At 38.4% G+C, this 15419-nt stretch overlaps 1 long non-coding RNA gene across 1 annotated transcript; it reads right to left on the bottom strand.

Annotated features, from left to right (window-relative positions):
* Window positions 1-3736: 3736 nt before the first annotated feature.
* On the bottom strand, window positions 3737-10318 carry LOC140638059 (uncharacterized). The gene is made up of 3 exons (XR_012035186.1): window positions 10156-10318; window positions 9042-9112; window positions 3737-5563 (listed from the first exon to the last, which is right to left on the bottom strand). It is a non-coding gene; the product is annotated as an uncharacterized lncRNA (long non-coding RNA).
* Window positions 10319-15419: the final 5101 nt, after the last annotated feature.

The following is a 15419-nucleotide window of genomic DNA, read 5'->3' as shown; positions in this document are numbered from 1 at the left end:
GAGACCCTGCTGGTCTCCAAAACCGACCCCAATGTCACTCCCAGCAAAGGGCATCTAGAACCCTTCCTTCTCTTTAGTGGGCCAGTTTCAAATCTTGCTCTGCATTGATCCAAGATGGGTGTCTTAAGTCAACCTTGATCTCTCTTCAGTACAACTTGAGATGGATACTTTCTGATTGACACATGTCACCCAGCAGAGGAAAGTTTAACTGCCAATTTACATCTTGGGCCTCAGTTAACAGTTTTTGTATGTTTTTGAAAAGTAATTGATTACCAGAAAATCATGCCTCTACCCTTCCTCAGTCTCTATCACCCTGATTTTCCCATTTTTACTCTGCTTGTAATAAGAACATGCAGAGAACACATAGGTAAGCTCAGCTAGCTGTCTTATCGCACATAAATTGCCATTTTCTGCACTAGGAGCTGTTCCCACATATAGGGGAAATCTGGAGAATCCTGTGAATAGCAGATTAGACCGTATCTACTTTGGATATAGGGAAGCTATGGAGTAGAGGTAGAACTGCCAGGAATTTCTGAAAAGAAAAAGGATCATGGGGCAACCTGGGTGGCTCAGCGGTTTAGCGCCACCTTCGGCCCAGGGCCTGATCCTGGAGACCTGGGATCAAGTCCCACGTGGGGCTCCTTGCATGGGGCCTGCTTCTCCCTCTGCCTGGGTCTCTGCTTCTGTGTGTGTGTGTGTGTGTGTGTGTGTGTGTGTGTGTCATGAATAGATAAATAAAATATTTTTAAAAAAGAAAAAAAAAGGATCATGAGCTTGTCCACAATACTCGCTCACCACTTTACAGAACAAAAAACCTAGGTATAGTGAGGTTAATTTGCCCAGATTAAACAACTAAATTATAAATTTTTCTATAAATACTTTTTCAGTATGTAAAGCATGTTATACATTTATTGAAACATTTAGCATTACTGAGTAATTGTCTTTCTAACAATTTAGGACCTTATGTTTTAAGAAATAAAGAATGAAATTGTTAATTTTGAGGAAGGCTTTGGGCTGGCAGTGAATCCAGATGACGGTTTTATACAATTTGAGAACAGCAGCTCTTTGCATGGTAGTCCTTAATCACAAGACAAACTTGGCCCTAGGGCACAAATGACTGTTTTACTTAAATTCCAAATATCTATTGAATACTTACCATGAACTAATCCCCAGTACTATACTGGTATGCCACAGAGATATGGCCATCCTTTCTTTTTACAAAATTCTCAAAATCAAATAAGGGTTGAGAAATAACCAACTATAACATAATGCAGAATAAAGAAGTCTCTAAATAAAATTGAAAGTGAAGAACATTTGGGACACAGAGGAAGTAGTACAATGACCAAGGAAAATTTTAAGAACTCCTTGTCCAACATTAGCTTTCCAGCCATAATACCGACCTGAGCACTGCCCTCCCACCCCACCCAACCCAAAAGAATAAGCTGTTAAATACAGGATTGAGCTGGAGATAATTTGGCCCCTACATGGTGCTGGCAAGGTGCAATGATTAGAGGAATTCCACAAAGGTTTCCTGGAGGAGGGTAGACACTCAGAGAACAAATTAAGATGTGGTAGGGTTTGCTGTTCAACAGAAGAGAGAATGGTTTATACACAGTGGACAGTCAGCAGGAAGTCAAAAGAAAGGAAAGAGAAATAAAAAGCAACATGGCTAAAACCTAGTTTAAGCCATTTAATCGGTGGCTTCTATTTAATGCAGAGATAAATGGAGGGAGAATAAAACCATCAGGATGAGCAGAACAGAAAACTCCTAAGCACCATGGTACCCTCATTGGTGGCAGTTTTCGGAGAGCTTCGCTATGTGCGGAACATCATGTGTCGTCGCACTCAGTCCGCAAGGCAGAGAGAAGACAGCCTTTGCTTTGGAAGAACACACAGTGTAGTTAGGGCCCCAGGAAATGCCAAATGAGAGTTATATAAATAATAATAATAATAATAATAATAATAACAACAACAACAATAATAATAATAATAATAGTGTGTTGGTTAGCAGAGGATGAAGTAATCAGGAATCTAGAAGCCAAAAAGAGAAGCAAGTAAGGGGCTATGGTGAACCAAGGTTGGGATAGTGGGCCCCAAGAGTGAAGGGGGTTAGGAAACACTTTGCAATGAAAGTAGAGAAAGAGGAATTTGACACAATGTTAAAAAGCTATAAAGATACTCAAGTATAATATTCTGTGGTTCATAACACCTTCACTTACACACACTGAAACTATTTAGGCCCCAGGGACTTTTCCGGGCTATGAAATTGCAAATAGGTCCTCAAAGAGTTAGAAAACGGTTCATTGAAAATATGTGTATGCTTTTTAAAAATCCTATTTTCACATAGACACACCATACTTGCCCTATGATGGCCAAAGGCAGGTCCCATTTTAGAGAACAGAGAATGATGAATGTCTCTCATACAAGTGACACAATTAGTCAGCAACATATTCTGTGAGATATTTATCTATGAATCCTGTGTTTCTGCATTCAACTATTCAGATGTATTGCTTTTACACATGGTAACTTGCAGAGAATACCTTACAGCTAGCATGGGGTGGGAGCAATCTTGCATTTAGAAAATGTGAAGTCAGTCTCTGTTGTTTAGAAGATGCAGTGTAAAATGAATATGCTCATTTGGAAAGTGTTTTATTTCTGCCAATACACATTGTACTTATGTAGTAAATAATTAATTTACTTCCTACTACAATCAAGATTCAATCATCTCCCAGATATCTTACGGTCCTCTTTGAAGTACCAAACACATCTCATACTTTCCATTCAAATTGTATATAAAACACCTATAAGAACTTTCAAACCACTTTTTTGTTGTTTTTGTTTTTTGTTTTTATTCTCTTAGTACCACTTTGCTTGGCAATCAGTAAGATGATTGTGGATATCTGAGCAGAGGTGAAAGTAAGTATCTGCCATCTGGGGTATCTAAAATTATAGGGTTCCCAAAGATCTCCACATCCTAGTCTCTCAAACCTATGAATATGTTGCCTTGTAAGATGCAAAGGTGGCTTTTCAGATGTACTAAGTTAAAGATCTTGAGGTGAGGAGATTATCCAGGTGATTCAATGTAAGGGTTCTTAGAAGAGAGAGATAGGAGGGTCAGAGTCAGAGAAGGAGATGTGACCATGGAAGCTAAGGTCCAAATGATGAGAAGAGGGGCCAGGGCCATGAGCCAGTGAATGGAGGCAGCCTCTAGGAGTTGGAGAGGGCAAAGAAATAGAGTATCCCCTGAAGTCTCCTGAAGGAACACAGCCCTGCCACCCCATTTTAGACTTCTGACCTCCAGAACACAATAATCTTCTGTTGTCTTAAAGCATTAAGTTCACGGTAGTTTGTTATAGCAGCAATAAGAAATTAATACATGATCCATTTTGAAAGTCAAAATCCTGTGTTTACTTGGCTCATCTTACTCACTCCAGGTCAAGTCTACACAACATGTGTGGGGTACTGTTCCCACTAATGGAAAGGCATTGAGGAATAGTATCTGACCAGCCATGACTGTTTATGAGGAAGCTTTCTGGGGCTGGATGTATGAAATTTAAATTAAAATTTAGGACTTTGACCTCACCATGTTCTAATCAAATAGCAAACTTTTTTTGTTAAAAGTCAGATAGTGAATCCTTTCGGTTTTGTGGGTGATACAGTCTTTGTCACAATTAAATTCTGTTACAGTGCAAAAGCAGCCACAGACAATGGAAAAATGAATGGGCTAGCTGGCTGAGTTCCAATAAAACTTTATTTATGAAAAAGGTGGTGGGTCAGATTTGGCCAAAGGCTAACCCCAGAACCACATATTGACATCAATCAGTAATATACAGAAGATTAAATAGCTGTCCTTTGCAAGGGCTTAATATCTGGGGGAGAATCGGAGCTCATGGATGGAAACTTTTGCCTAAGCAAAGGAAGAACCTTGGAGACTTCACACCAACATACCAGAAGAGTCTAAGACACCAGTATGAAAAAGGCTTAGTACATGGGATTACAGGGGCATTTATCACCAAGTCTAGGCAGGGGATGAAAGGAGCCTAATTTGCATTTCAGGATCCTGTCTGTTTTGGATACATTTCTTTCAACCCCTTGACTCACTCCTGACCAGTACAGATCATCCCAGATTTTCTCTTACGAAAGTGCTTTTAGCCCAAAGAATTCTTCACTCCTAGTGTCGCTATGGCAAAGCTTAATTTCAGTTTATAGGCAAGGCTCATAGCCATCTTGGGAGGGTTAACGGTGGACACCCTGCATCTCTTCCTTTGTTCTCTGTGTACCATTTAGTCTCTGAATTTTTTACTTTGGAGCATATGAAATGTTTCAACTCCAATTATCTCCACAGGAATAAGGACTTTGTCCTCCTCTTACATTACAGTTCAGAGAGAACTGCATATCCATTGTGGTGGCAAAAGATTCTTTCAAAGAGGGGAAAGAAAACTCCCTACAAGAAGAGCGTTCTCAATAAATAATTTCTCCCAGTATTTTCAGTTATTGCATTTAGTATCCTTTGCTCAAAAGAAATCGCAGGAAGAGTTCAGTAGAAAAATGCAAAGCTTCTCATTTTAATTTCAAGCACTCTTAAAAAGCCCTAGAGTCATTGTCCTAAAAACAGGGTCCAAATGCTACTCATCTTGTTCCCCACCACTCCCTCTGCTTCCAAGTGTTTCTCTGTCATTTTCCATCCATTCTCTTGAGCAAATCAATCCTTCAGCAGGCAAGTAGCATCATTTATAATGAATTCTTCTGGGAAGGGTGTTTATCTCACACCTAGACAATGGCAACCTTTCCAGTGGCTCCTCCATTTCTGTCCTGATGTGCCTTCTTAGAGTTTCAGTTCCTGAATATGGTATCGAACAGGGAGCAGGATAAAAGGACACAGAAGAGCTCTGCATAATAGATGCACTTAAGAGTCTGAGATACTTGCCGATGCATAAGACAAATCTCCAATGTTCCCGTGCTCGCACATTAGAATAATGTCAGGGAAAGTGCAAACTCACAAGACTGAGTTGGGAAAGATTTGAGATTGTACCTATATTACAAAGAAATGTTGAAAGGTTAACAGATGCCCAAGTGGTCAATTTAGATTAAAATACAACTCTGATGACAGACATTCGATATAGAAGTCAATAGACTTGGGCTGATTGAAGTAACTAGCACTTCAGGACTTGAATCTTAACAGAATGCTTCTCTCCCCACACAAAATTTTGCATACATATATATTTATAAATACATATATTTTATAAATTACGTGCAAAGGTATATATGTAAATATAACAAGTAGGCTATGTTTTTTTTTTAATCCCACACATTGTTTTAAAATGGACCAAAGGAATCATCCCAAACCAGTAACAGTACCAAGGAGTGATTTTTGTCACTATAGGCTTCTATATTTCCAAATGTTCTTTAGTAAGTAAATATAACTTTTATAATAAAAAAAATAATCAGCAGTAGTGGGTGGCTCAGTCAGTTAAGTGTCCAACTCTTGATCTCAGTTCAAGTCTTGATCTCAGGATCGTGAGTTCAAGCCCTGTGTTGGGCTTCATGCTGGGTGCGGTGCTTGCTTAAAAGAAAAAAAAAAAATAGCGTTAGTAAAAACCCTCTTCTTCATTGCTTTTCTTAATCCTTATGGATTTCATTTCATCCTCAGGGCTAGTGGTACTTTTATTAATCGCATGTTACTTAGCAAAAAAACAAAAACAAACAAACAAACAAAAAAAGCTCAGGAAAGGAAATGATCCTGGGTTCACACAGAGAGAATGCAAACCCAGGTCTGTCTGGCTCCCAGCTGTGTCACACAAACCCCTCTCTGAAGAGTTAGGTCCGGCTCACACACAGAAGACCAGAGGGACAAGTTGTGTTACTATACAAATTGCTTACAAGCTCTATTATTTATATTTCTCCAACCTAACTTTGTATTTTAATTAAATAGCAGATTTGATGGATATGTTCTGTATATGTCTTATTGCTAAGGAACTCTGAGGAAAGAAAAGAGGTCAGCGTATTTTAGCAGTTCTGTTTTGAGCAATGCTGGTGACAAAGGGGGGAAATCAATAAAGAAAACTGTGCATTAGGAAAGAAACACTGGACTAGTGGTAAATCAGAATGTCTTAAGCAGAAACCAGACAAAACTGGATCTACTTAATGCCTTCCCACAGTTTTTCAAAGCCCATGTAACAGAATTAAAGGGGAAATAATTTATATTGGTTTGGGTGAGAGAGAGAGAACTGATTTCAACCATTTCTTGTAAATTTGTGCTTGTACCCAAGAACTTCTGTCCTCCCCTTCCGGCCAGCAGCCTCTGTGCTCACTGGGAAAGTGCAAATGTGCCCAGTCAGGAGGAAAGAGCTCTTAGCTTGCAGAATATCCAGGAGCAAGGTACCAGAGAGCCAATCTAATAAGCCTGACACCCAAGAAAGGCAGAGTCATCTGAGAGCTTTGGAAGTGTCCCAGGAATGTGATGGGCCTTTGAACTAGTTGACAGAAACTGATTTTATTTTGTTTGCTTTACAATGACACACTAACATATGATGTGGTGTGTGTGATATGCTTACATATGTGGTTTTGTATGTGATGTGTAGTGTGTCCATGTGCAAGACAGATATTGTGTACATATATATGATGTAGTATATGTGCGATTATGATTTGTGATTGTGTGTGTGTAAATATGATGAGAATCTATATCAGAGACAGAAAGCAACTGCCCCTCTACTCAGTGAGGGGAATACACTGCAGCAAGAGACCAACGATGACCAGCAATGCACCAAAGAGCAGGACAGGGCAGAGACAGGGAGCAAGGGAGGATTCCCATTGGGAATCAACAGAGCCTTTGACTGCAGGAAACACAACCAGATCTGGATTCAGAAAAAAACAGTTCTTATGTAAATTACAGTGAAACTAAACATTGGTCTTCGCCTATCAGTTTGATCAATATTAAAAACAGTGATAATATTGAGGGCACCTGGGTGGCTCAGTGGTTGAGCATCTGCCTTTGGCTCAGGTCATGATCCCGGGGTCCTGGGATTGAGTCTGGCATCAGGGTCTCACCACAGGGAGCCGGCTTCTCCCTCTGCCTATGTTTCTGCCTCTCTCTGTGTGTCTCTAGTGAATAAATACATAAATCTTTAAAAAAAGATTAATAATATCTAATTTTGGCAAAGGTATATAAGCCATTTGTACACATCTGGTGGGAGTGTATCTACGACATTTCTGAAGGGCCATATATAATGTATATAATGGGCCATTATATCCTATAATGTAAATCATGTACATGTTTAACTCAGCAATACCTCTTTGGGGAAATGAAATATCATAGAAAGGAATATCACAGGAATCAAATATCATAGGAAATGAAGGGATGACTGTGGAAAGATGTAAGTGAAAAAATATTCTTTCCAACACCCTATGTAATGGGAGGCAATGCCCATCACTGAAGGATCTATTAAATAAATAACAATATTGCTGTTGGAAGGATGAGTTGTAGGTCTGGAGATAATTACCCAGAAAAGTGACCAATATATGGTGTTAGGTAAAAGATCACATTGCAAAATGGAAAGTGTTGCATCTTTTGTTTCAGAAAAAAAAAAATTTACATTTACATTTATAGAAAATATTTGGAATGATCTATAACAATATGTCAACAATGGGTTTTGTCTGGTAGGTGATAACATTGCCAGAGAGGGGAGAGAATTGCATTTTCTACTTTATATGTAGTCATTTAATTTCTACATTTGGGGGGAAATAACAGTAAGGATTTTGCCATTGAGGAAAAGAAGGAAGTTTTCTCATACACTATCGTAGAGCAGACTCAGTCTTTCCATTTTTGATCTGAGACCACAGCCAGATTACTAGGCTACACAAAAAACTGAAACATTGCATTCTCCAGATTTCCAAATCTGTTTTCCGACTGATTCGTAGCCTGGTACTTCCTGAGCAGGCTGTGCTCCTGCAACCATCTCTCTGCAAAACGGAGCTGCTATGCTAGACAAGCAGGAGACAAGTCTTTTTCTGAGAGCCCAGCTAGCTAATACGCACTGACAAATAGAAAGAAAAGAAGAGCTTTGGCTCTTTAGGACCTTATGGATGGTTTAATTTGCTCCAATAGTAAAAATGAAAGCAAAGGGTAAATATGCTCTTAAAACAAAACCACCAAACAGCATTAAGAATGCATGCTACTCAGCGTACAGATGTACAGATCACCTTTTTATATATAGCAATAATGTTTAGATTTCAAAGTGTATAGTAGAATAATGAAGCAGCATCCTACATCCAACAATGCTGTAGCTCTATCCAATTGCTTGGGGCTTTGTTTTCTGCCTGTGACTTGCTGAAATAGAGCCTTCATCATTTATCGCATGTCTTGCTTTCACAAAGCACACTACCATAGCTCTCCCGTCTGCGAAAAAATGGCTTTTATTACAGGGGAAAAGACACTGCAAGCCATAAAAGGTTTCATTTTCTATCACAATTTTTCCGAAGTTATTATGAATTTAATATTTTTCTGATGGCCTAACAATTTTCCAAGTGGGTTTTTAAAATTCTTTTATTGATCTTTAATCACTGTGATTTCCTAAAACATTTTCTCTTTCTCTCTCTGCCCTCTCTTCTTCACCATCATCACTTCTCATTTCTTTGTAATCTATAAATAAAATCCTAAGTATATTAGACGCATTCTATTTAAAAGAATTCTGGGAGAAAAGCCTTTTGGAAAACAAAGAATTATGTAGGCCAACTCTATAACTTAACCTGTTTTGCAAATTCCCCCCATTTGAATCTGGATTGCTTATTAAATGATTATGCATCCACATTTTCCTTTTTCTTGTGTATAAAAAAATAAGTAGGAGGAGAGAAGGAAGACCTTGAGACAATTTGCAAATTAATGGCAATTGAATCAGGAACCCTAATTCTCAGTTACAAACAAGGACTAATCCACAGAAATTAAAAAAAAAAAAAAATCCTGAAAACAGATAACTTCCTTGAGGGAAAACATGCAACTATTAGCTCGTGCTAATTTCTCTGACAAGACTATTGGTCAGGTTTACCTGGGATGCAGCTTCTTTTTCTTGGGTAAAGACTTCTTTAATCTTCCTGACATCAACATTTTGTCAGTGACCTGAAGGAGGACATGAGGAAGCAGTAAAGCAAAAGTAAATAACTATAGCCTCATATACAGAGTCTGGAATTAAAGGAATGGAGCCAGAAAGACAGTCCATATGGTCATCTCTCTTTGTATATGTTCACATCACAACAGGAAAATATGCGAGGTGCCTATAGGTGCATATTTTGACACCAGACAAAATACATGGCAAAGGATTCTGAATTAGGTCTAGCTCTTTGACTTTGAATCTTACGTGACCTTGTAGCTGGTGTACAGCAACTCTCAGCCTCAAGTCTCTCTCAGTTGCTTGGAATCTTATTGTGGAAGATTCAAACACTACAGAGACTTAAGTAGACTGGAGTCTCTTTCACATTTCTAGTCCCACACCAGGGGACTACTGATACTTTGGCGTTCAGGACTTTTCCATCTCACCACATAGATATAAATACAGAAAAACATTTCCTTTTTATTGTATTCGTAGACTTCTACAGCTTTGGTGATCGCTTCTACAGCTTTTACAGCAAATTATTGCCCACTGTCGGTTCCCCTCGCTGAATGGGTAGCATACATGGCTGCCCACTGCTATGTGATTTGTGGTCTCTCCCAAAAGGTACATTTGAGACCGTGGAAATTTGCATATGCAATTGGAACACCCCAGATGGATCTCAGGCAAGTTGGAAATAATGTGATGTGAAAATTTGGGCATTGTCGTATGAATGATGGTGCTGTTCTCTGAATAAGGGAGCCACAGAGAGGGGCCAGTACTCCATTTACTGTGGCTACATAATAAATTACCCCAAAACTTAGTGCCTTACAATGATAATGAAATTTAACGTTTCCTCACATGGTTCTGGGATTTAATTGGGCCCAGCTGGGCAGTTCCCCTTCAGGCTTGCTCAAACGTTTGCCGGCAGAGGGTGGCTCACTCACTCATATGTCTGATACTTGGGCTGGAAAGACTAGAACATCTGGGGATCTTCTGACATTTTTCTTTGTCCATTTGATATATCCACATGATCTCTCCAGCATGGTGGCTGTAGAGTAGCTGGACATCTTACCTGATGGCTCGGGACTTCCAAGGTACATATTCCAAGGGAGAGCAAGTCATGTACAAGCTGCATCCTCACTATGGGCTAGCCTTGGAAGTCACACAACATCACCTCTGCTGCACACTGTCAGTCCAAACAGCAGTCACTGAAAAACAACATTCAAGGGGAGAGAGCATAGACCCCCACCTCTTGGTGAGAGAACTGTCTCAGTTTAAGAAGCACATGGGAAGTGGGATATATATCTAGCCATTTTTGGAAAACACAGTCTGCCACAGCCAGGTTTAAGAACGGCAAAATGAGCTCGTAGAGATCATGTCAAAATTCTTGTGAGCTGAAAATTATTATTGCCACTATTAAAATGACTACTTATTTAAAAATTCTCACCCAAACTACTGGTGAATATGAGATGATTAGTATTGAAATTGAGTTATAATTATGCTTTTATTTGTCATTAAGGGGAGGTATTTTGCCCATCTTCATGTCACTTTAATCAGTATATTAATAACCATTTATATGAATAAAATTCATTGATCCCTGCTTCTCAGAGCTTTTTTTTGCATAACCTTTTGCGAAGACAATTACTGAAAACATGTAAAGTACAGTATAAATAAGATTAATGGGAAGACTTTATTATAAATGCATCAATAAATTGTTCATAGTAAGCCTAATTTCCTTACCTTCAGGGAATAAAGATCTAAGAGGAGAAAATAAGACTATAAAACAAGTTATTTATTCAGAAAGCTGCAAGTTTCTGGGAACCCTGTACTGTAAAAAAGCAAAAAACTCAATGAAGAATGGAGTTGAAATAAGAAATTGACCAGGCAGAGATTTTTATCTGCATTTCTGAATTATTTATATCAAACTGGTCTCTGTTATTCGGTTAATACAATTCAAAAATGCAAAAAGTTATTAAAATGCTCACATTTTCAATAATTATGAATACTTGAATGAAAATATGAGATTTGCAATTATATGAAAGCTAATGTGTTAATTAATTCATGGCACAATTTCTAGTTATCAAGTGTTTCATCAGCTACTGGTTGTTATACCAAAAAAAGGCTATATCTACTATATTAGGTTAAAGTTAACTGACCTATATAATGAGGCATTAATAGCCACGGCATGCCCTTTGCCGTCAAATCTGTACAGTTTCCAATGAAACAAAATAGTTTTCCTGTTGAATATCAAATCCTAATCTTCATATCTGGCACAAAACAGGAATCAGACTTTCAAAGGAACTAAATATCACAATACTTTAAGTATTCATACCAGAACATTCTAGACTAAACATTTCACCTACCAGATAACAACAGCACAAATAGCCAGTTTATTTTGGAATTAATTATTTTAAGTCCTATGATCTTGGGGGGAAAGAAGGTTCTAAAATCGTGATGCCAAAATTTCTGGTCAGCTTGAAAATTTTGCACGTGCCAGAAACCTAACTCCGTGTCCCTTGAAAATGGAATGGATTGGTTCACATAATTGAAAGATCCAGGATAACCCTTCCTGTGAAGTTGGTGTCAGCAACTCGGGTGACACAGTCTCCTGCTCACTGTATATATTGAATACTGTCTGCCTCTCAAGGGAGATCATCCAACACCATGACTTAAAATACCGACCTTTAAAGCACTGCAGCAAGGAAGGAGAAGAGAGAGGGAGAGAGGCAGGAGAGGGAGAAGAGGAGGACAGAGGGAGGAGAAAAAGGAAAAGGGGATAAATGCAATCAATGTGCTAAACCTGTGATAACTTTTGAATCTGGATGGTAAGAATCTAGGAATTCATGACATGTTTGCCCCTGATTTTGTAAGTTTTTCCAATTTTTTTTTAAACTTAAGCTTTAATTTGTGAAAGATTGCTTCAGAAGGAGGAGGGAATAAAATAAGAAAGGAAGAAGCACTGGATCAAGGAGACAAGACCCACACAGAAGAAGGGTGAGATCCAAAGATGACTATGCACAACCGACGTGGGGGGACAAAGATCGGAGCAGAAGGATCTGTATCCCAAAGAGCAGAATAAAGGGGCACAGGGGAAGGAGTGACAACTAACAGATGCTCAGACTTGTGAAACTATTTAGGGAAAGATTCTTCAATGTGTACAGCAAATCTAGTGAAGCATTTGGAAAAAAGTAAGAGTGGGTATATAGGGGATCCAGGGACTAAAAAAAAAAAAAAAAGGCAGTTTTTAATTTCAAGAAAGAATTTTTAAAAATATAAGAAAAGAAATGTAATCATGGTATAACAGTAGCCTATTCAGTAAATAAATATATATTTACATAATAATAATAATAATAATAATAATGTAAAGACTGATTTTGACTTTACTAAAATTATGGCTATTACTCATAGTAGGAAAAAGAAAGGAGCAAATTTGGAGACTGGTAGAAAGCTAACTCAACTATCATAAATGCAACTCAGTAGAAAATATCTAAACTTCGGAATCAAGTGAAAAACAGTATACTGAAGTTAATGTCAGAAGAGAGAGCAAAAATTGTTAAAAGCAGTCTACTTAGAGGTAAAGAGGAACAGGACAGGGTGCTGCCATTTTTTTATTATTTTATGACTATATGCATATATTCTATTGCACTGACATTTTTTTAAATGGGAGCAAACATTTTTTAAGTTGATGAAACAAAAAAATAAAATTTTACATGATCTTTAAAAATTTATTCTTGAAAACGTCTAGCTCATTTTTATGCATTACTTCAGGAGTTTAAAAAATACAAAACACACTAGGCAAAAAATGAGTCTTAATGTCTGCCTTTGAGCAAAGCAGAAGGCATGGTCTCTAACACATCACCATTAAGGCATCCCTAGGCTTGGAAAAGAAGCCATTCACTGAGGGCTTTTAATTTCCCATAGGGGAACTCAAGTGGTCATCAATAAAAACCGTATTCTGTTACTCATCATCAGGGAACTACAGATCAAAACCACAATTAGATACTACCCCACACCTGTCAGAATGGCTAAAATTAACAACACAGGAAACAACAGGTGTTGGTGAGGCTGTGGAGAAAGGGGAACCCTCGTACACTGTTGGTGGGAATGCAAACTGGTGTAGCCACTCTGGAAAACAGTATGGAGGTTCCTCAAATAAATAGAAATAGAGCTACCCTATGACTCAGCAAAAATACCACTAGGTATTTACCCAAAGGATACAAAAATACTAATTCGAAGGGGCACATGCACCCTGATGTTTATAATAACACTATCAACAATAGTCAAATTATGGAAAGAATCCAAATGCCATCAATGGATGAATGGATAAAGCAAATGTTGTATATAGATACAATGGAATATTACTCAGCCATCAAAAAGAATGAAATCTTGCCATTTGCAGCAATGTAGATGGAGCTGAGTGTATTATGCTAAGCAAAACAAGTCAGTCGGAAAAAGACAAATACCATATGATTTCACTCACATGTGGAATTTAAGAAACGAAACAGATGACGGTAGGGGAAGGGAAAAGAGAGAGAGAGGCAAACTGTGAAACTCTTAACTATAAAGAACAAACTGAGGGTTGCTGGAGGGAAGGGGGATGGAGGATGAGCTAAATGGGTGATGGGGCACTTGTACTGAAGGGCACTTATGATGAGCACTGGGTGTTACATGTAAGTGATGAATCACTAAATTCTATTCCTGAAACCAATATTACACCATACATTAATTAACTAGAATTTAAATAAAAAATCTGCAATAAAGCGAAAGTTTAACTTTTAACCAAAAACCAAAAAAAAAAAAAAACTTATTCTAGTAAACTAGTTAGCCAACTTGTAAAGTGATTTATATAAATCTGTGAAAGCAGAATAGATTTGAATTAGGTCTTAGAGAGAGTGTGATCATTGCAAGTGTGTCTTTCTGAATCCTTTTAGGATTTTTAGTAGTTATAGAATTGTGGGATCCAATAAAGAGTGGTAGCATGGAGCTTGATGAAAGAGAAACCACAAGATCTGTGTTTTGACACCAACTACACAAGCAACAGTAGTGTGCATCTTACAAGTTATGAGCCTCAGTTTCCTGGTCTGTAATTCCCTTCAAGTTTGAAAACACTATGATTTTGGATTGATTCTCTTTTTTTAAGATTTTATTTATTAATTCATGAGAGAGAGAGACAGAGACACAGGCAGAGGGAGAAGCAGGCTCCATGCAGGGAGCCTGATGCGGGACTCGATCCCGGGTCTCCAGGATCACACCCTGGGCCAAAGGCAGACGCTCAACCGCTGAGCCACCCAGGTGCCCCTGGATTTGATTCTGACGAGAAATGCCAGTGTGACAGTGTGATGTGAGTAAGAAGTAAAAGGCTGGTTATTGTTTTACTTTGTTTTCATTTTAAATTTAGGATCATGCTGATTTGGTATTACGAACGTTCAGAACTCATAAAGGGAATATGTTATATATATATAATGAACAACCTTCACCCAGGCAAGAAAAGAACTAGAAGGGCTTTTCTGAAGCCAAAAAGTAGCAAAACAGCTTGTCCTTTAAATTCCAAGTACCTTTTGACATGAAGATACAACAAAAAGAAAAAAGAAAAGAAAAAAAGAAAAAACTCTAAAGGACAAGAGAAAATAATGACCCTGTGAGAAAGGCTATTTGATCAGTCGAATAGATGAGGTCAAAACATTCACTTACCAGAGTCTATCTACTTGGCCTTGTGTTGCAAGGACTCAGAAAAAAATATTACCCCATCTCATGTGTATGAGATGCAGGGAAATAAAATAAGTCAACGGAACAGCAGCAGAGTTTGGGGCCACGCTGAGAATATCTCTAGGCTTTATTTGACTTCATGGTCTCTTTTGAGCTACAAACGAGTTTTCTTCGTTTTTCCTGACCGCTGCTCTTCTAGCTTCTCTAAGTATGTACATCCCTCCTCTAAGCGTATGCAAACATCCATTGCAGACAGAGTCCTGGAGGGCATAAGAGGGGGCACATGTGGCATTATGAATGGGGGCAGGAATTGTAACCAAACAGGCAAGAAATAACCCCCAAGTCAAATGTCCCTGTCTGCTCATTTCTCACTAGCATGACCCAGAAGACAGAATTATTCCTTTCTCTGCTTTTTGAGTCCCAAAGTCCTTTTTAGGGTTTCCTCTGTTTCACCTCTTATTGATACCTTCCCTGATTCAGGTCAGTGAGCATATAAGACCACCTGTGGGAAGATGCTTTCCCCCACCCCAAAAGAGACATATCTAGTCAGTCGATCAGCTATAACACTACTGGGAATGAGGAATAGGAGGAAATCACAGAAGAGTTAGTGTTTGTTGGTTGTTTACTAAG

This window comes from Canis lupus, chromosome 8 (genome assembly GCF_048164855.1).
Source record: "Canis lupus baileyi chromosome 8, mCanLup2.hap1, whole genome shotgun sequence".
NCBI classification, from domain to species: Eukaryota; Metazoa; Chordata; class Mammalia; order Carnivora; family Canidae; genus Canis; species Canis lupus.
The sequence above is the reverse complement of the archived record's forward strand: the minus strand, read 5'-3'. Positions and strand labels throughout refer to the sequence as shown.